The sequence below is a fragment of the Periplaneta americana genome, chromosome 12, assembly GCF_040183065.1.
Source record: "Periplaneta americana isolate PAMFEO1 chromosome 12, P.americana_PAMFEO1_priV1, whole genome shotgun sequence".
In the NCBI taxonomy this organism is placed as follows: domain Eukaryota; kingdom Metazoa; phylum Arthropoda; class Insecta; order Blattodea; family Blattidae; genus Periplaneta; species Periplaneta americana.
The window spans coordinates 123,418,108-123,442,031 of NC_091128.1; the positions used below are offsets into that span (position 1 = coordinate 123,418,108).

Sequence of the window (23,924 nt, forward strand, 5' to 3'; positions counted from 1 at the left end):
ATATCCTGCCTAGGACTCGCGTTACGGAATGCGCGCTGGTTCGAGTCCTCATGCGGGATTTTCTCATGAAATTTCGGCCATGTATGGGACCGGTGCCTACCCAGCATCGTGATGCACTTGGGGAGTTATGATAGTAGCGAAATCCGGTTGCGAAAGCCAGCTATAACGGCTGGGAGGATCATCGTGCTAACCACACGATACCTCCATTCTGGTTGGATGATCGTTCACCTCTGCTTCGGCATGTGGGCGTGAGGTCAGCAACCATCTGGTCGGTCTAGGCTCTTCACGGGCTGTAGCGCCACGGATTGTATCATTATATTAAAACGCATCTAGATACTTTAGAACTAATTAAAGTTTTGAATTAACAAATGAAAAAACATAAATTGTATTTGGTCTTTGGAGAAACTTCGGGGCTTGTACCGCGTTGTCTTGGTGTTGGTTGCTAACGTTTCGACGGCTGTTTTGTGGTCATACTGAGAGCAGTTGGATAAGGAAATAGTATGCGAGCTTATATATATATACAAGCTCGCATACTATTTCCTAATCCAACTGCTCTGAGAATGACCACAACACAGCGGTCGAAACGTCAGCAACCAACACCAAGACAACGTGATAGAAGCCCCGAAGTTTCTCCACAGACCATGTACACCAGCCGCGGAAGCCTATGCGAATAAATTGCATTTGTTGCAACAATATTAATTTTAAAAAATATTCAAATTCCTTTCTACAAACTTAAAATAAAACAAATTGTCAGTGCGTGATTTGCGGAATCTACCAATTACAATAAATGGCTGTAAACAATGCAAGCGCTTCAAATAAAAAAAATGTCCTTCTAGAATATGTGTTATTTTTATGTATAAAATTTAATAATACATTGATATAAATTTGATGTATTTTGAAGACTTCAAATTCTGAAAACATTTTTTCCGTAGGATAAACAATAGATTTTTTAGACATATTTTAATTATTTTTCTCTGTAATACATCTAATGGATTAAGGTTAGTTTTATAAGTACTGTCCCATCCTAATATTCCATATAAGTTAACAAACTTTGTTTCTGATAAAATGCATTTTCTTCTTTCCTAATGACGTGCCCACTACAAAATTCTACTATTGCAGCACTCATTTCCAACCACCTAGCTTTGTTTTGTTTTCGAATGCTCACTGAACAGCAGATCTGAATTATAAGTAGCCGTCAAGCTATACTCCATAGTTTACAATTCATTTTATATATCAATATGCCTGGTAAATTATTAATATGTATTTATTAATATGTATTTAATGAATTTCAATCTTAAGACATATCAACTTGCAAATGTTTATTTGCTATTTAATAACAATATATGAACGTTTTCGCCGTTTAGGGTATCTTCAGATATAACAAAACATATAATCTGGACCTATATAGCTCATCTAATTATTACGAATTATAATATTGATTTTTTCTACTTAATTTTCAATGAATGATTAAAATTCATACCTAACTCATGATTTATCTATTACGAAATTTATCGTACATTCCACTACATTCATAATCAACGAGAATTTATTCAGTATCTTAACTAATTACACCTAACAGTAATTCTTTAACATAAACAAAATTAGTTCAATATTGAACGTTTTTAGTAAGTAATCTTATAATAATAATTATCTGCGTCTCTATATAATAACGTGCCTATACTTTGCATTTATTATTATTTCTCAATATCTATTTTCAGGTGAAACAATTACAAAACACACGAACATCAACTACGCAAACTATCTTGTAACTAACGACAATTTTCAGCCATGATTACTCTAAATATTTTATTATCTTCATTATAAATTTTAAATTTTAACATTGACAAATTTTAATCACTGTATATTAATTGTAAAGTAGTCATCAACGTCAAACAACATCCATTTCAAATGCCAACGGCCTCTCTAAGTGAAATAATTACAAAACACACGAACATCAACTACGCAAACTATCTTGTAACTTACGACAACTTTCAGCCATGATTACTCAAAAATATTTTATTATCATCATTGTAAATTTTAAATTTAACATCATTGACAAATTTTAATCATTGTATATTAATTGTAACATGAGCTATATGTATAAAATAAAATATTCGTCCAGTCTAAGTTCAAAATCCAAAGATTATCTCAATATTCATCCTGTATTATGTCATAGTTTACATAAAGCTCATGAATTTCATGTATCACATATATTGTTCTCTATTCCTTGTTAATTGCATAATTTACTATTATAGGTCCAGATTATATGTTTTGTTATATCTGAAGATGCCCTAAACGGCGAAAACGTTCATATATTGTTATTAAATAGCAAATAAACATTTGCAAGTTGATATGTCTTAAGATTGAAATTCATTAAATACATATTAATAATATACTCCATAGGTCTACATATCTACACTGCTGCGGGTTACCTGGAGGCTTTAGGTAACCAAACACAGGACTCTAGTTACGATAGGCCCTAACGAAAACATAGTTTTAGAAATTTACTGTTTGGAAAAATAACTAATAATTCGTAATAATTAGATGAGCTATATAGGTCCAGATTATATGTTTTGTTATATCTGAAGATGCCCTAAACGGCGAAAACGTTCATTATATTGTTATTAAATAGCAAATAAACATTTGCAAGTTGATATGTCCTACATGTTGGAATCTACTCTTTAAACCCAATAATTCTGCATAGATTTCATTAAAATCTCTCATTTATACATCGCGACTTCCTCTTGAGTGTATCTTGAACCAGGTACTCATGACGAAGACCACTACCGAAAACAAGGCGACTTAAGCCGATTCAGCTGGTCGTACAATCATTTCTTGTAGGTCACGCTGATGTGGTGGTTCTGCTGAAATAAAATTGAACACAAAGAAACCTAGTATTGTTCTAAAAAGTGTGAGAATCACGTAAATTGGTTGTTGAAAGAAGCGAATGCAAATAGTTACGCGATCAGTTAGAAAATAAACATTCCATTCATTCTTTTTTCTAATCGTAGTATATTTATGAATGGGTAATTTCAAGTGTGTTGTAATTCCTCTTTCTAAATCAGCGGACCGTAAACTATTAAACTAGACCGTCCACCCATTCACTGGAGCATTAAACAGTAGTAGAAAGCATTACACGTCATAGTGTTAAATCCTTTAACATCTGTTGAAGGATAGAATAGAGCATAGTATGTACTTCGTCCAACTTTACGTGTGCATGTTGTTATTGACGATTCCTCAAGAAAGGAACAAAACTCTGAGATTTGTTGTGTATCAGTGTAACTCGTAGTCCGTGGCGTGAGAACCCATGAAGGAACAAGATTGACCAGTCGACTGCTGGCCTCACGTCCACATGCCCCACAGATGTGAATGATAATCTTATCATACGGGGATGACGTACACGACGAGATCCTAAGTCGTTTAACTGGTTTTCGAAACCGGATTTTGCTGCCTATCATATCTCCTCAAATTCATCACGACGCTGGGTGGTTACCGGTCTCATACACTGATCAAAATTTCATGAGAAAATTCCTCACCCTTGAGGAATCGGATCAGCGCTCATTCCATAATGCGAGTCCAGATCACGATGCTACGGCACGGGACTGTGTAAAATGTTTGCACTTCAACAAAATCAATAAAAGTTTTATTAATAGTAACTACTAATTTTTTCTTCGACTGATAATGTCGTATGTTTAGTCAGTGGTCCTAAGACTGATTGGATCCTCGTGACATCAATAAGACATCACATATGAGGCAACTAAGCCAGGAATTAAGGGTAGCCAGTTCCTTTCCACCTCCATTGCATACATCGCTGAGTAGTAACATATTTCACTAATCAGACTTGAGATATAAGCAACCATTTGTTCTTCCTCTGACACACACATCGTCTAGCTCAGTGGTCGTCAGCACTCGCTGAAATGGGTAGAGTGCATGGAGGGTAAGGAAATATGCTCCGTCGTGCATAGACGGGGATAGAGAGACAGCATACCCCCTAGCAGCCACGAATGCACGCTAGGGCAGTGTCTTGTCCGCGGGTAAGAGACGCTAGCCCGAGAGTGCAGTGTTCTGATGACCGCTGCTCTAAATACACTATCAGTCAGAACCCCTGTTAGAGTTAAGAGAGAGGATAGAAAATAATTTTTCTATATCTATTTTACAACATTGTAAATTGTAATTTCATTGAAGATGTACCATAATTCATAAAAATATAAGAATGCAGTTCCATATTTTTCCCCTGTGAAAACGTGAATAGGGCCTACGTCTTTAAAATCAGACCGAGATATAAGATATCAGGAAGGAAACTGCGATATAACGAAGTGAGGTTTTAAGGGTGATCCATTCCGACACTAAAACTTCATGAGTAATAATACGATTGAAATAAATGTGGTCTCGTTCGATTGGGTATACGACTACGATGCGAGCATGAACTTGGCATTTTGGGAGTGCGCGAAAATTTCTAAACATAGATCTATATCTCGCGACTCCGATGTGCTTGCGCCCCGATTTGTTGCAAAACAAAAAATCTCGTCTATATCTATCTATTTAAAGACAGACATATTCACGTCAAACCTACGGCTGTCTCGGGCATATCGGTACTATTTATTCTTTTATTCTTTCCTGCTTTCTTTCTCTCGGCCTCTTCTCATACTCTTCCTTTTCTCTTACTTTTTCCTTTCTCATACTCCTCCCCCCCTCTTAGACTTTCCTTTCTCATACTCCTTCCTTCCTCATTAGTTTTCCTCCGTCATACCCCTCCCTTTCTCTTATTTTTCCCTTCCTCATACTTTCCCTTCCCCATACTGCTTCTCCTTCTCCTACCTTTCTCTCGATGTTCCCTACTCATAATCTTTCTTTTCTCTTACTCTTCCCTTCCTCATATTCCTCCAGTCCTCTTAATCTTTCCTTCCTCATATTCTTCCCTTTCTCATATCTTTCATTCCACATTCTCCTCCCTTCTTTTACTTTTATTTTCATCATACTCCTACCTTCCTCATACTCTTCCTGCCTCATACTCCTTCCGCTTAATTTTTCTTACTCATACGCCTCTTTTCTTTATACTCTCCCTTCCTCATACTTCCCCCTTCCTCTTACTCATACACCTCTTTTCTTTATACTCTCCCTTCCTCATACTTCCCCCTTCCTCTTACTCATACACCTCTTTTCTTTATACTCTCCCTTCCTCATACTTCCCCCTTCCTCTTACTCATCTCTTTTTCATACTCCTCCCTACCTCCTTTTCCTTCCTCATATTCCTTCTCCTTTCCTCTTAATCTTCCTTATTTATGCTCCTTTCCCCATATCCCTCCCTTCCTCTTAATCTTCCTTTTCTCTTACTCTTCCCTTCCTCATACTCCTCAATTCCTCTTACTCTTTTCTTCTTCATACTTTTCCTTCCTTATGCTGCAAGTAGGCAAACACCCGGTGGCAGTGGTAACTTAAATAGGCCTACACACAATATTCCTTCCTTTCTCATATTTTTCCTTCCTCATTCTCCATTTCTCTTACGCTTCCCTTTCTCATACTATTTCCATTGTTATACTCCTCATTCCTTTACTCTTCTTTTCGTCATACTCCTCCCTTCCTCATACTTTTCCTGTCCACACTTCCTCTTAATATTTCTTACTCATACCCCTTTATTTCTTTTACTTTCCTTCCTCATACTCATCCTTTCCTCTTAACCTCCTTACTTATACTCCTTTCCTCATACTCTTTACTTTTCTCTTCTTCATAATCCTCAACTCCTCTTACACTCCCCTTCCTCATACTTTTCCTGTCCACCCTTCCTCTTAATATTTCTTACTCATACCCCTTTATTTCTTTTACTTTCCTTCCTCATACTCATCCTTTCCTCTTAACCTCCTTACTTGTACTCCTTTCCTCATACTCTTTACTTTTCTCTTCTTCATAATCCTCAATTCCTCTTACACTCCCCTTCCTCATACTTTTCCTGTCCACCCTTCCTCTTAATATTTCTTACTCATACCCCTTTATTTCTTTTACTTTCCTTCCTCATACTCATCCTTTCCTCTTAACCTCCTTACTTATACTCCTTTCCTCATACTCTTTACTCTTCTCTTCTTCATAATCCTCAATTCCTCTTACACTCCCCTTCCTCATACTTTTCCTGTCCACCCTTCCTCTTAATATTTCTTACTCATACCCCTTTATTTCTTTTACTTTCCTTCCTCATACTCATCCTTTACTTATACTCCTTTCCTCACACTCTTTACTCTTCTCTTCTTCATAATCCTCAATTCCTCTTACTGTCCCCTTCCTCATTCTCCTCCTTTTCTTTTAATACTCCTTATTCATATTCCTCCTTTTCTCATTCTCCTCCATTTCTCTTACTCTTCCCTTCCTTATACTATTTCAGTCCTCATAATCCTCTCTTTCTTGACTCTTCTTTTCGTCATACTCCTCCCTTCCTCATACTTTTACTGCCTCATATTCCTCTCTTCCTCTTAATTTTTCTTACTCATATTCTTCCTTTCTTCATACTCTTCCTTCCTCATATTCCTCCCTTCCACATACTCTCTCCTTCCTCTTATAATTCCCTTCCTATTTCTTCTGTCTTTCTTTTCCGTTTCCTCAATTCATCTTGTCCTTATCTTTCCTTGCTCCTAGAATTCGTCTTTTTTTCTCACTATTGGTCTATATTTCATGTGAATATAAGGGTAACTTTCGAAACATTGTTTCTAATATTCTTGTAGGCACTGAAAACTTCAGACCAAGTTCTATTCATTTTTAATCCACCATCACTTTTGCTCCTTAAGTCGAGCAGGAATTACATTGATCACCTTCGGGTGGTATAATTATAAGTATTAAAATATGTGTCTACATTTCCTTCCCCACGAATTCACAACGAATACAGGTCTGACGGCTAAGATGTGTATGTCAAGAATAAATATGAAATGACATAAATTATTGATCTCATTTCCATTCCATTGCATTAATCGAATTTAATTCTCCCGTCATATTTACGCTTGATAAATTGACTAACATAAAACAAATGGATTTTATCATACTTAATGGCTCCACATTTTACCGTCGCTTGTCACTGCCACCAGCTCCATGTAATACAGCGTGTGTTCTCGACAGCTCCTGGCTCACTGTTGCCCCAGCGGTGAAAGGCCACATTTCCAACCTGGATTAAAATCCGGTGAATCCATATGGAAATCATGATGAACTCAGGCGCTATTGAGAGATTTTTTTTTTTTTTTTTTTTTTACAGAATACAGGAAATTACTGCACTGTATCATCATTAGGCAGCGCATTTTCGTTCCGAAACGTACAGCGAATCGAGTAGTTTCTTGTGGTAGCTACATCTATTACGTCACGTGGATGCATAAGCAAGGTAGAATTGCAAGCAGATAGGATGGGTCATGAAATAATAAAAAGATGTAATGTAATATAAATATGCCCCAGTAACGTCATATGACGTAAAAAATGTACATTTCATAATCTCAGATGTTTTTGTTCACTGCAACGATAGATTTTGATAAATGAATTATTTGTATATATAGTGTAAAATGTAAATATTGATAATTTGTATATTGATTTTATTTATTATTATTATTATTATTATTATTATCATCATCATCAGTCAGAAGTAAGATAATACACAATAACCAATGACTCGAACAAGTACAAAATTTCAATTATCTGGATTGTGAAATATCTTATCAAAATGAAAAAGATGTGAACAAGAAAATTATCAAATTTACACAAATTCTAGGAATAATAAACAATACATTAAAAGCTAAATTAGCACAAAAATCTACAAGAATAAAAATATATAATACACTAGCATTACCCTCCCTTTTATACGGACGCGAGATTTGGACATTAAAGAAAAAAGACATGAACAAAATCAAAGCAACGGAAACGAAATTTTTCAGGACAGCAGGATATATTCTTTTAGACCGAAAAAGGAATGAAGAAATTTTAGAACAATTAGAAGTAGAGTCAGTAGAATAAAAAATCAGCAGATACAAATTCAATTGGCTAGATCATGTAAGAAGAATGGAAAATTCAGGAATCCCAAAAATTATGATGCAGTATGAACTTCGAGGACATCGTCGACCAGGAAGATCTTTTAGAAGACTACTAGATGGGGCCGAAACAGGTCTACAGAGACCTAATTCGTGAAGGATGATGATTATTATTATTTTTATTATTATTATTATTATTATTATTATTATTATTATTACTTACTTACTTACTTACTTACTCACTTACTTACTTACTTACTTACTGGCTTTTAAGGAACCCGTAGGTTCATTGCCGCCCTCACATAAGCCCGCCATTGGTCCCTATCCTGAGCAAGATTAATCCAGTCTCTACCATCATATCCTACCTCCCTCAAATACATTTTTATATTATCTTCCCATCTACGTTTCGGCCTCCCCAAAGGTCTTTTTCCCTCCGGCCTCCCAACTAACACTCTATATGCATTTCTGGATTCGCCCATACGTGCTACATGTCCTGCCCATCTCAAACGTCTGGATTTTATGTTCCTAATTATGTCAGGTGAAGTATACAATGCGTGCAGCTCTGCGTTGTGTAACTTTCTCCATTCTCCTGTAACTTCATCCCTCTTAGCCCCAAATATTTTCCTAAGAACCTTATTCTCAAACACCCTTAATCTCTGTTCCTCTCTCAAAGTGAGAGTCCAAGTTTCACAACCATGCAGAACAACCGGTAATATAACTGTTTTATAAATTCTAACTTTCAGACTTTTTGACAGAAGACTAGATGACAAAAGCTTCTCAACCGAATAATAACAGGCATTTCCCATATTTATTCTGTGTTTAATTTCCTCCCAAGTGTCATTTAGATTTGTTACTGTTGCTCCAAGATATTTGAATTTTTCCACCTCTTCGAAGGATAAATCTCCAATTTTTATATTTCCATTTCGTACAATATTCTGGTCACGAGACATAATCATATACTTTGTCTTTTCGGGATTTACTTCCAAACCGATCGCTTTACTTGCTTCAAGTAAAATTTCCGTGTTTTCCCTAATCGTTTGTGTATTTTCTCCTAACATATTCACGTCATCCGCATAGACAAGAAGCTGATGTAACCCGTTCAATTCCAAACCCTGCCTGTTATCCTGAACTTTCCTAATGGCATATTCTAAAGCGAAGTTAAAAAGTAAAGGTGATAGTGCATCTCCCTGCTTTAGCCCGCAGTGAATTGGAAAAGCATCAGATAGAAAATGGCCTATTATTATTATTATTATTACTATTATTATTATTATTATTATTAATATTATTTTGTCCCTGTAACTTCATGTGACGTAGGAAGAACATTTTCTTAGCTTAAACAAATTTTGACTGACAATTATAGTAAAAGATATGAATTTCATAATCTCAGTTCACCGTAACTGATTTGATTTCGTTAAATGAATTAATTGTTTATATTGTAAATAGAGTATTTGCAGTTAATGTCCATCATGTTTACTATTTTATTCTATAATATATATTAAGAGAGAAGTTTTATATGATATTCTTATTGAATTTGGTATTCCCAAGAAACTAGTTCGATTAAATAAAATGTGTCTCAGTGAAACGTACAGCAGAGTTCGTGTAGGTCAGTTTCTGTCAGACGCATTTCCAATTCACTGCGGGCTAAAGCAAGGAGATGCACTATCACCTTTACTTTTTAACTTTGCTCTAGAGTATGCCATTAGGAAAGTCCAGGATAACAGAGAGAGTTTGGAATTGAACGGGTTACATCAGCTGCTTGTCTATGAGGATGACGTGAATATGTGGAGAAAATCCACAAACGATTAGGGAAAACACGGGGATTTTACTGGAAGCAAGTAGAGAAATAGGTTTGGAAATAAATCCTGAAAAGACAAAGTATATGATTATGTCTCGTGACCAGAATACTGTACGAAATAGAAATATAAAAATTGTAAATTTATCTTTTGAAGAGGTGGAGAAGTTCAAATATCTTGGAGCAACAGTAACGAATATAAATGACACTCGGGAGGAAATTAAACACAGAATAAACATGGGAAATGCCTGTTATTATTCGGTTGAGAAGCATTTATCATCCAGTCTGGTGTCAAAAATCTGAAAGTTAGAATTTATAAAACAGTTATATTATCAGTTGTTCTGTATGGTTATGAAACTTAGACTCTCACTTTGAGAGAGGAACAGAGATTAAGGGTGTTAGAGAATAAGGTTCTTAGGAAAATATGTGGGGCTAAGAGGGATGAAGTTACAGGAGAATGGAGAAAGTTACACAACACAGAACTGCACGCATTGTATTCTTCACCTAACATAATTAGGAACATAAAAGCCAGACGTTTGAGATAGGCAGGGCATGTAGCACGTATGGGCGAATCCAGAAATGCATATAGAGTGTTAGTTTGATGGCTGGAGGGAAAAAGACCTCTAGGGAGGCCGAGACGTAGATGGGAAGACAATATTAAAATGGATTTGAGGGAGGTGGGATATGATGATAGAGAATGGATTAATCTTGCTCAGGATAGGAACCGATGGTGGGCTTATGTGAGGGCGGCAATTAATCTCCGGGTTCCTTAAAAGCCAGTAAGTAAGTAATATATATTATTATACTAGTTCAGTATTATTATCGATCTAATCATATTTTCTGTAATATGTAGCAATAATATTTTGTACAGAGCTAGTTTCGCAGTTTTAGTCGTTTATATGGTCAGAAAGTAGCTGGACAGCCCATTTCAATTTAGTAGCAATCCCATTTACAGTTGTCATGCTCCATTATTATGTACCGAAGCTAGGTTGTACCTTTCGTAGCGTCCTGATGTAAGCATTTAGGGTCAGAGTTCGAACTCTAAAACTCCAGGATATACTAACCGATAACTTTTCGAACTTGTTTGGGAACGAAAATGCGCTTCCTGATCATCATCTTAACAGAAAAACTTTAGTATCCTATGGTAAACGTTTTTCCAAACTGAATATACGAGTAATCATAAATATTTCTGAAGTTTTCGTTAATGGCCTATATGTTGAAACAGTTTCTACGTTAGCCTTTAGCAGATAAATTGTCCCGACTCAAGCTCGCTCGTTTCACGGTCAGACATGATAACCGTTCCTCGACAGCGAAGGACATAGTAGCCGTATGTCGCGTAAATGATATTATCTTCCAGAATCTTTTTCGTTGTAGCCTATAATTGAACCCGAGCCATCTGAGTAGATTCACACGTCGTTGTCACGTCTGTAAGTCGCACTTATAAAATGAATCTATCCTACATAGAATATCATTGCCTAATGTCTCTGCAGTTGTATCTATTTGCAACAACGTTATTTCCGGAAATTAGTTGCAGTTATAAGTTCAATTATGAAAAGAAACCGATCATACACCTACAGCACCTTTCCTGTAGCGAAACGAAGGTGAAAATTGATGAACGGTGTTTTCAAGAGTTTTTCGTGCGCTGCCTTAATGATTAGCTTTCCAGTCTATTGTATACCCCAGCTGATTGTTTTTATACAATAACTGTTTGCGGTTCTTTGTTCCTGCCCTGGCTGGAATCTGACTTTAAGGAAATTGGAGCAGCTGGATTCACAAAATAGCTCCATGTAGCCGTCCTTTTTACTCTCACATTGATTAGAAAACGAATAATGTCAACTTGTGGTTCGTAAGCGTCACCAAATTTTTCATTTATTTATATTGCCTTTATTTAAATCTACAGATTGTCACTTTTTTTCTTGTCACGACTAAGTGACGAATGCATACACATACACACACGTACATGCATACATTTTCAATATTCGCCGATAGCCGCATTACACTAGACCAGCCGTGTCGAAAATGTGACTCAAGAGCACATTGTGGCTCGCAATGATAGCTGTGCATTTCTCTTACTTCCTGCCTTCCCCAACCCCCACCCTCTCACTCACTGAAATCAAACTCCGTTCCATTTGCTTATTTGTCTTTCACCTGCGAGTGGCGTATCGTCCAATGTCTCTCTCGAAACCAACGAAAGTTTCAGGGAGGACGCATTTTTTTGTTGCCAATATGATGAGAATATTAAATGTACCGGTATGATTTGTTCACAAGTATTACGTGGAAACGGTTGTATAACATAAAACAGCATTATACTACATGAATTATTATTATTATTATTATTATTATTATTATTATTATTATTATTATTATTATTATTATTATTATTATTATTATTATTATTATTATTATTATAGTCTCTGTACGTCGATCCTTTTTCAGCAGATGTACGAATAATGCAGTTAGATCTTCAATTTAAAAACTCACAAATTTACAATGTGATGTTAAATGAAAGCTATATGTAAGGACTTGACAAATGTTGAACTTTTCAAATCTTTACCAAAAAATAAATATCCGAAGCTTCCTTCTTTCGTTTGTTCTGTTGAAGCCATGTTCGCTACAACTTACGTTTGTGAAAAATTATTTTCAACATTGAAAATAGTAAAAACCAAATTTAGATCACGACTAACAGACAAATACCTTTGTAATCAACTACGATCGGCAGTAAGTGACATACAGTAATTCCTGATTTTGAAACTGTTGCAGAGACAATCTGAAGACAATTAATAGGCTGTGATAATGTGTCCTATGTTTTTTTGTTCATTTCTTTCTTCGTTACACGTAGTAAACATTAGTTTGTAACCTTATACTGTATAAAATTGTATTTAAGTGTTTGACTAAGGAAAATGAAATCCGTTAATAAGTCAGACAGTTGCTTCACTTCCCTTTCGGGTGTCCGCCTCCCTCCATAGGTGCTATGCACGTTGCAGGTTACACAGTGCCTCGGCGCACGATGACATTTTCGCCACGGCTGAAAACCCACAGAAATCATACGTTTCTAGGAGAAGAAATAAGAGGAAAAGTGTCGTCTGTGAAAAAAGATAACTGGAAAATAGACTTCAACTGGCAAAGGAGGCGGCTCGACAAACAAAGACCTAATTGAGTGCTACAATATGCTTAATATTCTCTGATTGAAGTCCTGGCTGATATGTACATCTATCTCACTTGACGAAATGTGTCAGAGGAAGAACAATTGTTTGTATGCATCTGAAGTCTGATTAGTGTAATATGTAGCTAGTCGGCGATGTATGCAATGGAGGGGGAAAGAAATTGGCCACCCTACCCCGTTATCTCCTGGCCTTGTTGCCTCGTGGATATTGCCTTCCTGGTACCACTTGTGAGGTTCAGACTTGTCTTCGGACAGTTGACTAAACAACAATATCCCTAAATGTGTGATATTAAGCGAATTAAGCGATATAAGTGTATGCAAGTGGCAAAGTGAATGGGATCAAACATCGAAAAGTGCATTTACTAAATCATTCTTACCAAATTTATCAGACAGACTAAAACTGAAGCTCAATATAATCCTTAAATTTGCAACAATAGTTACCGGACACGGAAACATCAGACCACACCTACAACTATTCAATATTATGGAAAACTCAACATGTACTTGCAAAACTAGAGGACAAACAGTCGACCATTTGCTATTGTAATGTACATTATTATACCTAGAATGAGATAGACTAAAATCTGTAGTGTTAAAAAATGAGAACTGGCCATCGAAAAAAGAGGACCTAATTAAGAAATACATTAAAGAGATTAATGAATTCATGAATACTATATCATTGGATAAATTGTAAAAATTCGTTTTAATTGTAAAAAAAGTTGTAGAATAGTATCTCAATCTTGTATAATACACAAAATATTTTGTATTTTATTTTATATTTTATTTGATATTTATTTGATATTTATTTGATATTTATTAATTAATAGCCTAGTTCAAAAGTAATAAAGAGTTATGGCAAGAAATGGACTGGTCTTGTTGACAAGTCAGAGATACTTCCTGATCATCCCCGTAAAGAGACTGTAGTTGCCATAAGGATTACCACAGGACACGACTGCCTGGCGGAATATTTATATAAACTGGGTATTTTATACATACATTCATAGCCTACATACATACATACATAGTTCAAAAGTACATAAACTTAATAATTGAACCTGACATAACTACAAATAGTGATTATACACAATAAATATACAATTTAATAAAGAATTTTTCTGTCATTTATATTTCATAAGATTTTGTATGTAAACTAAATTGTAAAACGGATATTGTAATGTATATAGTATTACTCCAAAGCAATGGAGCATGCAGATAAATAAATAAATAAATAAATAAATAAATAAATAAATAAACAAATAAATAAATAAATAAATAAATAAAATAAATAAATAAATAAATAAGTTAATTAAGTAACTAACTAAATAAGTAAATTAATTAATTTAATTAATTAATTAATAAAAATAGATACATAAATACATAGACACAGATACACAGAAACACAGACGCATGCATGCATGTATGCATTCATACATACATACCTACATACACACATACATAATAAACACATACATACATATTGTACACACACACGCACGGCCGCACACACACTCATACACCAAAATCACAAAATCTATATATTTACAACATAACGATATATTACATTTCTCCTTCGTGTAATGATATAATAGGTCTAAATTAATACTGCGGCATTTATTTTTCCGGTAGCATGACACAAACACTCTCTACAAGTTTATTATAGAGCATCAGCACTAATTAAGACTGAAAACATAACTATTAATGTGAAATTAACATTTAGGTCGTAAAATTAATATTCAAGTCGTTAGTGCCGCCTTGAAATAATGATCATAGTCACGAGCGAGGTCTACGTTAACATTCTAGGTGGTCTCCGAGGAAAATTTGTGCTATTTGTTCCGTTAACGAATCCCTTCAAGTCACATGAGCCTACTAATAGGTGCCAACGAAGTTAATTCAAGTTTTGTAAAACTGATATAATGTATTCCATGTGAGTATTTACAAACAAATAGGCTACAAAGATTTTATTCACAATTAAGTGAAGGGGTGAGAATTATATAGTCCTGAGCCACATAAACATAATTTTACAGGAGAGCGTGTTAATGGTTTAGAGTTCAATGCTAATAGGTGCGGTATCGCAATTTCTTCGGCATATACTTACGTCATGTGTTGAGTAATTTTTATAATATTTTAATAGTAGCTTCCTCATATGTGTAAGAAATGAACTCGCATAAAAATATTTTTGTTAAAAGTATGGCTTTGGACTATCTCATTCTCAAATCTTTGATTGTTTTCATTCTAGTAGCATAATGTTTTTTTTTTTTTCAGAATAAAAGGGATATAATTAAAAACACTCTTTAAAATATGATACGTGTAGTATTAGTATAATGCTTTAAATATGGGAAAATATTACTGTTTATACAAATTTCCGTTTTATCTTCTGTGAAACTTACGGAGAGAAATTTATAGTCTGAAAAAGATTGGAATATTAATTCAAAATTTCTCTAAAAAAAAAAAACTCAAGTCTTTGGATTTTAAGGATTATAGTTCCTTGTAAAAAATATTATAACTGAACAAGTTTTCAGTTTGTTCTTTTGGTTGTCATATTTCTTTTGACGAACAAAAATATCAAGAAAAAATATATATATTTCTGTAGCTACTCCCAACGATGAAATGGATAAGAAAAGAGAACATTAAATTCTACAAAACTATGGTCGTCCCAATGTTGCTGTATTCTCAGAAACTGGGCACTGATAAAAACAAAAAGGTACCAGAATAACAGACAAAATAAAATTCTTAAGATCATTGGCAAGCTACACTTTAAAAGAACATAAAATAAATTCAAACGTCCGCTCAGAGATAAAGTGCACACAGTATTTGAAGTACTAAACACTGAGAGGTACGAATGGCATAACAATCTAAGTGTCTACTGCGAACGGAAGCAGTCCGAATTCCACTACACTCTTAGAAGTGCAGACCTATTGACGGAAAAAAAAAATGTAAACCCAGGAAATGTTAGAAATTCAAGAAATATATGATGATTTTCAATCGTTTATTGAGCAAAATTTTAATAACTGCTCGGTTACTAGTTTAGATAGAAGTGAATGTGGGAAGGGAATATTTTGGCAAGATAATTTTGTGGATTCGCCATGAGATTACGCGATATTTGCCTTACAGTTGAAAACCCTTGGAAAAAAATCGATAGATGCATAGCTTTACTTTGCTGTATATCTTTACGTAGAATTCCGTGTGGTGGTGCAAGAAATTAAACAAGAATAATACAAGGGCAAGCTTAATATAACGACAATACTAGGAGAATAACAGCAATAAAAAGAGAACAAGAGAAATTTGAGACGAATAAGGAGAATACAAGTAAAAGTAGGCTCTATTTGTGTAATAAAATTGTATATATTTTTTTAATTTTAATTTTAAATAAAAATGTTTTCTGAGAAATAAGTTTTGTTCTTCAGAAATGTCCCGGATTTTGCCTCAGACAACTTGGCCAGCCTAGATAAGGACTTAGTGTGAAAAATTTAAATAAAAGTTCGCAGGAGAAACTGGGAAGAATATATTAATCGTACGATAGAAAACAGAATTCCACAATGTTAAATTATGCTTATAAAGGAAGAAGAAATACTGGAAGACAGCATAATGCACAGTGGGATGAAACTAAGATCTAGCTGAATAGTGTCCTTGTTTAGTCTGAATCTTTTTTGAAATTCGTCATCGTCATACTTATGTAATAGATGATATCTATGCCTTATTTTATTTTATTCAAGCATTCTGAAAAATAGGCCTATATTATATCGATGGTGTCCGGGTAAAGGAGGTTAAGTAATTTTTTTTGTGCAAATGTAGTTTTGTTATCAGGAGAATACGTAAGTTAAATTCTGGAATTGGATGTAGAAAAACAAACGACTATAGCATTTGATATGTTTTATTTGTGTACAAAATTATTTGCAATAAGTTTCCGAAGTTCAATTTTCATTTATTTCAAAACTCGTTTTTATGACTTAACTCCCTTTACCCAAACACCATCGATATAGTAATTCACCACTATTAGAAAGATTCACGTCTAATGCTGCTGTCATTTTATAATTTATTCTCTAGATATTAATTTAACAGCGACTTAAAGCATGGAATAGCTTATTCGGAATACAGGGGCCCTTACAAAAGACGGTCCACACCTGTGGAGTAACGGTCAGCGCGTCTGGCCGCGGAACCAGGTGGCCCGGATTCGAATCTCGGTCTGGGCAAGTTACCTGGTTTTCCAGGATTTTCCCTCAACCCAATACGAGCAAATGCTGGGTAACTTTCGAGGCTGGACCCCGGACTCATTTCACCGGCATTATCACCTTCATTTCATTCAGACGCTAAATAACCTAGATGTTGATACAGCGTCGTAAAATAACCCAATAAATTAAAAATTACAAAAGACGTTTCCGTTTTCGAACACATGTAATTTACGTTCTATGAATCTGAGGTGAATGAAAATAGCACTAATGGAAAGAGAAACTCAAAAAGTTTAGTTGTGCTAACTTTGTTTTCCTTGTTGGTAACACTGCCTCATAATAGCGCATATAAACACATTTCTTTATTGTTGTAGCGAAATGGCTGCTATAGAGGACAGAAAAGCTTGATTTTCATGTGAAGCAATCGGTTATTAACGTGCAACGGCATTACCGAACAAAGTTTGGTGCAGATCCACCCAGTGGGCCTACAAACTGGTAAATGGTACACTGATTTTAAGGCAAGATTCTTCGCAAGCGGTTGCGATTTCATCCCTACCGACAACAGTTGCTGCAAGCCCTAAAACCAGAGGACAAAGTGCTACGAAGAAATATCTGCATAAGTGTACAAACTTTAATTGAAAACGATGATGAATTTATTCATTCCGTAGTGTTTTCTGACGAAGCCTCTTTTCATATTTCTGGCAAGGTGAACAGACATAACCTCAGAATCTGGGGGTCGGAAAATCCGCGTACCTATCAGTGGCGTAGCATGAAATTTTGAGCAGGGGAAGCTAACTTAAATTGTCTTTCATGTACATATGAGAAAACGTATCACAAAAATATAGTCTTAAAATAAATAGTAATCAATGTCAAGTCAGCAGTCGAAGATTGGTTGGAACCTCGTAAGTAACACCAATAAGGCATGACCTGAAATGGTACATAGTAAAATATGACTTCACTGTTTACACATACAATATCTCTAACAAATAGACACGTATACGTATAACATTAGCTCACTCCCTGTCATACTTAGGGCCTGTACTACGACTCTCGGATAAAGTTCTAGTTTAAACTTATCCGGCAGATGGCATATTTATCCGGAAGTTGGGTTGTAATTGCGTACTACGACTTTTGGTTATGTGCAATCTGGAGGCTAAACTTCCAGATTAGCAATCCGGGAGGCAGAGTAGCAGATTGGCGTTATCCGGAGGTTGGAACTCGGTGTTGAAATCAAGATGGTTGCACGTCGTACAGCTGGTGATTTGAAGGATCAATTTAATTTTGATACTGATTCTGATGATAAGTTCTGGAGCAGATGCTTCGTTATATCAGAACAGCAAAACGAATTAGGCTGCGTCCAAATAATTTTGAAGAATGGGATGACGAGAAATTTTTTAGACAGTTTCGAATAACGAAACCTACTACATGAACTCAATTATCAACTGAAACAAGACACAGCTCGTAAGTACACAGTTAATAATAAGCTACACTATTTCTGTAGGTATTACATCAATATTTTGTATATAATAGCACTATAATAATTACTTTGAAGTACAGTAAATACAGTAGAAGTGAGGTTAGAATGTTGCTTCATGCAGGTGTTCTGTTGCCCTTACAAGGTATGAAGATGATTGATATAATAATATAGGGCAACCTACAATAATAACAGTTTCAGAATACTTTTATATAAAAATAATAACAGTGTATAATATATCAAAATCCTTTATATGGTAAACTACCATTTCTTCACAATTGCGTTACCACTTTAAGATACAAATGTATTCACATATTTGGCTTCTAGTCAAGTCATATGTACCATAAACGAAAGAAAAATTGAGTGCCGACACCAATTTCCCAAATAAAGGTGGAAAGTTGCTGTGAAAGTGGAGTGCGGTGGAGAGGTACGGGTAGGCGGGATCGCTCTATCGAGATAGACGGGTAGGCGGCAGGGAAGGGCAACACATTCATTTCATTACTGTGTTTCCTTACTAATTAAAGGGAAAAGACAAGTTTTCGTAAGATCGAGTTAGTGACAGGTTAGTATGATTTGCATATATTTACAATTGTCTAAAAAAAAAAAAAAAATGTCAAAACTACATCCAAACCTCTCTCTTACAGGCTATCCTGTAGGGAGTCCTTGCCTTCTTTTGGTAACGCTATTGTAAAGATTTACCGGTAAAGTTGTAACCAAATCTCATTCTTTATATATTTTTCCAGAAATAATGCCTTACCTCCAATGGACCAACTACTACTGGTATTGAGATTCTATGCCACTGGGAGAACATTGACAACAGTAGGAGATTTTTGTGGGGTCCACGAAGTTACAGCAGGAACTGTTGTCAATCGAGCTAGTGCTGCACTTGCTGCTTGGTTTAATTGAAGTGATGACTTTTAATGCTTCATTGGGAGTAGTTTTATTTGCTCCAGTAATTAAGTGCAAGGCTTATTCCCCCCCCCCCCCCAAGGGATTCTGTCTCTTTTTGATGCTGTTACGAATACTTCTGAATAGTATTTTATGTATATATTATAGATCTTGATTAAAGTTTTCCTAGAACTGTTTCATTTTGTGTCTGCTAGTTGTTTAGTCAACTCTCCAAAGATAGATTGGAATACCAATAAGGCATCACTCATGAGACAACTGTCGGGAGATAATGTGGTAGGGTGGCAAGTTCCCTTCTCCTTCCTTGCATATATAGCTCACCAGTAGGAGTAGGCCTAACATATTTCACTAATCAGACTTAAGATATGCTTGCTATATACAGTATTATTATTTAACAAACTGTAACGGTTTATTGAATTTTAGACGTGACAGTTTTTCTTCATTTCCTGAAAGTTTTGGAATTGGCATTTATGTTTTGCAAGGGAGCTGTTTCATTCACGCTAGGCCTAGTGATTCATGTATGCAAACATATTCATATCGTTACTTTTTATATATATTTTATTGCTTGGATCCCTCACAGCGATGTCTTAACAGGCTAAGATGATTCAAACACAAAGGTTTGATAAATACATTTTAAAAATTATGACCAGGTACACTGTAGGCTATTTAAAACAATAAAAATGCACTGTATCTGCAATTCAAATTTATTTTACATAAGCAAAATATGGTAAAACATTTTTCAAGAGGCACATTAATTGAAGCGTCGGCTGGAACAACGTTATAAGTTATATTTGGTAAAATGTACAGGAGCTGCAAAAATGTGTATATGCGTACAACTTTGTTCTTATGAGGGTAGCAAACTTTTGAGTGGACAAATTTCACGTACTGCATTGATGGACAGTTGCAAGCCAAGGAGTATAGCAAGGTAACATGACATACAACATTATTACACGGAAACACACCGAATGAAAATTTTGTAACTTACAACTTTGTTCCAGCTGACACTTCAATTGTATTCAGGTACTCTGTGAATGTGTACTTAAAACAAGAGAGATGCACTATAGCTGCAATTAAATTTAAAATTTATTTATTTATTTTGTGTGAACAAAACACGACATTTTTCAGGAGACACAATAAGCATAATCATTTATTACATCCACTGTCTCATTATATATGCTATGGTACATGTCATATTTACAAATTAATAATATACAGGCTAATACATAATAGTACATAGTAACTGTAATTAAACACAACACAAATACATATGCAAATACACAAAACTTGGAAAACTGTGGCAGAGCCAACTTCAGCTATAAGCCCCATTTGTTAGAGATCTGCACGGGCCATAATTCTTAGGCCCGGCCCATCTCGGCCTGATCTGAACCAGACCCGAACCCAACCAGAAACCTTAGATTACCTAATAATTATCACCTGACTCGAACCTAATCCTGAAGACTAGCAGATAAAGCAGAGGCCAGAGACCACAGGGATCAAGAACAGCTGCAAGAGATTATCACTCCATTAGAAGGATGAGAAGAAGTAATCTCCCAGTCATCCAGGTCAAACAAATCTGGTCAACAAAATTAAACATATTTTTTGTTAAAACATAAAGAATGGGTGATTATTGTAGCATTTACTTTCTGCCACTAATTGAAGATGTCTTTGTAGATAGACCACCCATTAAAGAGGAGGAAAAAGTAATGTAAAAACTCCAAATCTTACTTTTGATATTCCAAACCCCATCTCTTTGCAAACATGAGGATATGACTTACTTTTATTTCAAATCATTCTATGTTATAATGTTAGCATCCAACTTTCAACTAATGTATTTTTTAAAGAAATCACTGTAATAGTACTGAAGTTCATGAATTTCTAACATCTCAAGTAAAATTAAGTCAACATTAAACTTACAGTTCACAGATGGAGAAAGATTTTTCAATGTGGCTAATGCATTCCTCAGAGGCTTGCTTTTTCTTTCTTTCTTTTTTTTTTAAGCCTCGAGTGGAATTAATTCTTAAGATATTTAATTCTGGAGAAAGATGATGTTTTATCATAAATGTGTGGACACTTCAAAGTCAGCAGCTGTAACAGTATTGTATTTTCTAACGTGCTATTAATCCAAACTCATTTTTAACAATAAGAAAGTGAAGCTGCAATAAAAAAGAGAGAGAGAAAACCAAGCAAATAGTTCTATTGTAAATAGAGTGTAGTCAGTTTCTGTTTTACCTTATGAAAAGATATTTTTCAGTTTTTCTGTACACAAGAAATCATTCACAAGTTTCAAAGTGAGAATCCTCAAGGTAAAATTGAAATACAACTTAACATAATGTGGCCTAATCTAATTACAAACCCATTACAGAGAAATCTCAAAATAAATTCTTCAGTTTAGTGTATTTTCTATTTTTAGGCCTACATTTATAAATTTCAAATTCCCACTCAAATCCCACATAATATTATAATACAATGATGTTTAGTTTTTATGACATCCATTTCTTGTGACCATTTCATCATTATGTACAATTTATATTTTAACATTTTTTTTAAACTTTTGCATCTAATTTATCTACTGCTTGCTGCAGATTTCATATAGTATGTGTGTTAGTTTTATTTTCAACATGTTGGCTGAAAATGTGTTTACATGTTACAGCTATTTCGGATTGGAAAAGTAAGCATCGTACATAGAATGTGAAAGAACGTTTTGTAGTATAAATCAAATTACCTGGAGATATTGTTGGGATGTCCAGTTTCACTTCAAAAACTAAAGAATTGCACTGTGAACCTGAATGGTACTGTAAATAAAAAAGAAATAATAGTATTATAATGTAATACCGACATTAAATTAAATTTGTATAACAATTTTCAAGAATCTAATATTTTTTTTATCTCTAAAGCTCATCATCTCTTCTTCTGACTCTTAATTACTTACACACTAACCTCATTCGTGTTATTAGCTGCACTGGTATCAGTGAAACTTGGTTTAGTTACTACTTCGGCTGTAACAAAAGTAAGTAAATAAATAAATGAGTGAATGAATAAATAAATAAATAAATGAGTGAATGAATAAATAAATAAATAAATAAATAAATAAATAAAAAGAATTCAAACTTGTGTTATACAATTTCCTCTGCTTATTATGTAATATTTGTATAAATTAACATATAAGTGAACTTATGCATTGAATATGAATAAAAATCACTGAGAAATCACTCAATTGATAGGAGAATTAAATCACTTACCTTGGCTAAGTTTGGATTTGGTTTTGCTTCAGTTGGAGGGGCTCCAATTGTTTGTAGCCTGCATTGTCTCTCTGCAGCAGCAATTTTCTTTGTGTTCTTTTCCAAGAATTCAAATTTGCTTCTCAGCTGTTTTCAGGTCCTTGTATTTGTGCTGATGTTACTATATTCTTCCCATGCTTCATTCTATATTACTAAAAAGGAAGTAAAACTAGGTTAATTCCATATGCAACCTACAACATTAGAAAATATACTGTATTTCTCTTTTTCCCTTATCTAAGTTTCTATACCTAAATAAGCAAGAGCTTTTACTGGACGATTGTCAGTACAATATCAAACATATGACTATACTGTACATAGAAACTTTGGAAAAAACTTAATATCTTCTGTTTCTGTGTTATTTTACGAGGTGTTGAATGTGCATTACAGTGAGTGATTATAGTCGAACTGGTAGCAGCAACAGATATTGCATTTTAGTGGAAACGTCTCTCCACCTCATGCTGTTCTTTTAAAAAATAATGTTAGGCCCTATCTGTGATCGAATGGTATTATAGGCCTAATACAAAATATCCGCCCATTTACTAACAGTAAAATACGTAGGCCTAACATGCTGAAATATTGGTAATTTGCTAGGAACAGTGTACCTTGCTGTACTAATGTTGGTTAGAAATCCCAGGCCAAAAACATCATTCATTATTATCATTTATCAGTATCAGTGAACTTTTCTTTTTAAACGAGTTACTATGCCTTCGACCCATGATTTGGAGCCGTGAGTACATTATTTCTAAAAAAATTACCGAAATAGGCCCTATTCACTAATAATGTAGGCTATACAACAAACTGAAAGCACACTTAATATTAATTACAATACAAAAATAATTGCCACCTACACTTCTTGTGCAGTTACACATGAATAAAACAATGATTATGGAGAAAAACGCACTTTTGCTGGAACCCGCACCCGTCCTTTTTAGGCCTACTAATTAAAACCAAAATACTATCATATTGTAGGAATTATTACTATTCGAAAAGAAACATAACCTTTAAAATCTTACCTTTTGCTTCCATGTAAAGTTTCTTCATACAGTATGTGTAATTTTCTGTTCTTCACTCTGTTATTTTCTTGGCTGGAGTTTCAGCATTATAATAAATAATAACAATAATGCTTACAATAAAACCTCAAAATAAATAGTACC

At 34.6% G+C, this 23,924-nt stretch overlaps 1 protein-coding gene and 1 long non-coding RNA gene across 7 annotated transcripts in view; one reads left to right on the forward strand and one right to left on the reverse strand.

The window, feature by feature from the left end:
- LOC138710867 (uncharacterized) overlaps window positions 1-23,924 on the forward strand; it is a 2,470,114-nt gene that overhangs the window by 1,732,835 nt on the left and 713,355 nt on the right. The window lies entirely within an intron of this gene.
- Window positions 20,558-21,785, reverse strand: LOC138710865 (uncharacterized). Its single transcript, XR_011335317.1, has 2 exons — window positions 21,407-21,785; window positions 20,558-21,065 (listed from the first exon to the last, which is right to left on the reverse strand). It is a non-coding gene; the product is annotated as an uncharacterized lncRNA (long non-coding RNA).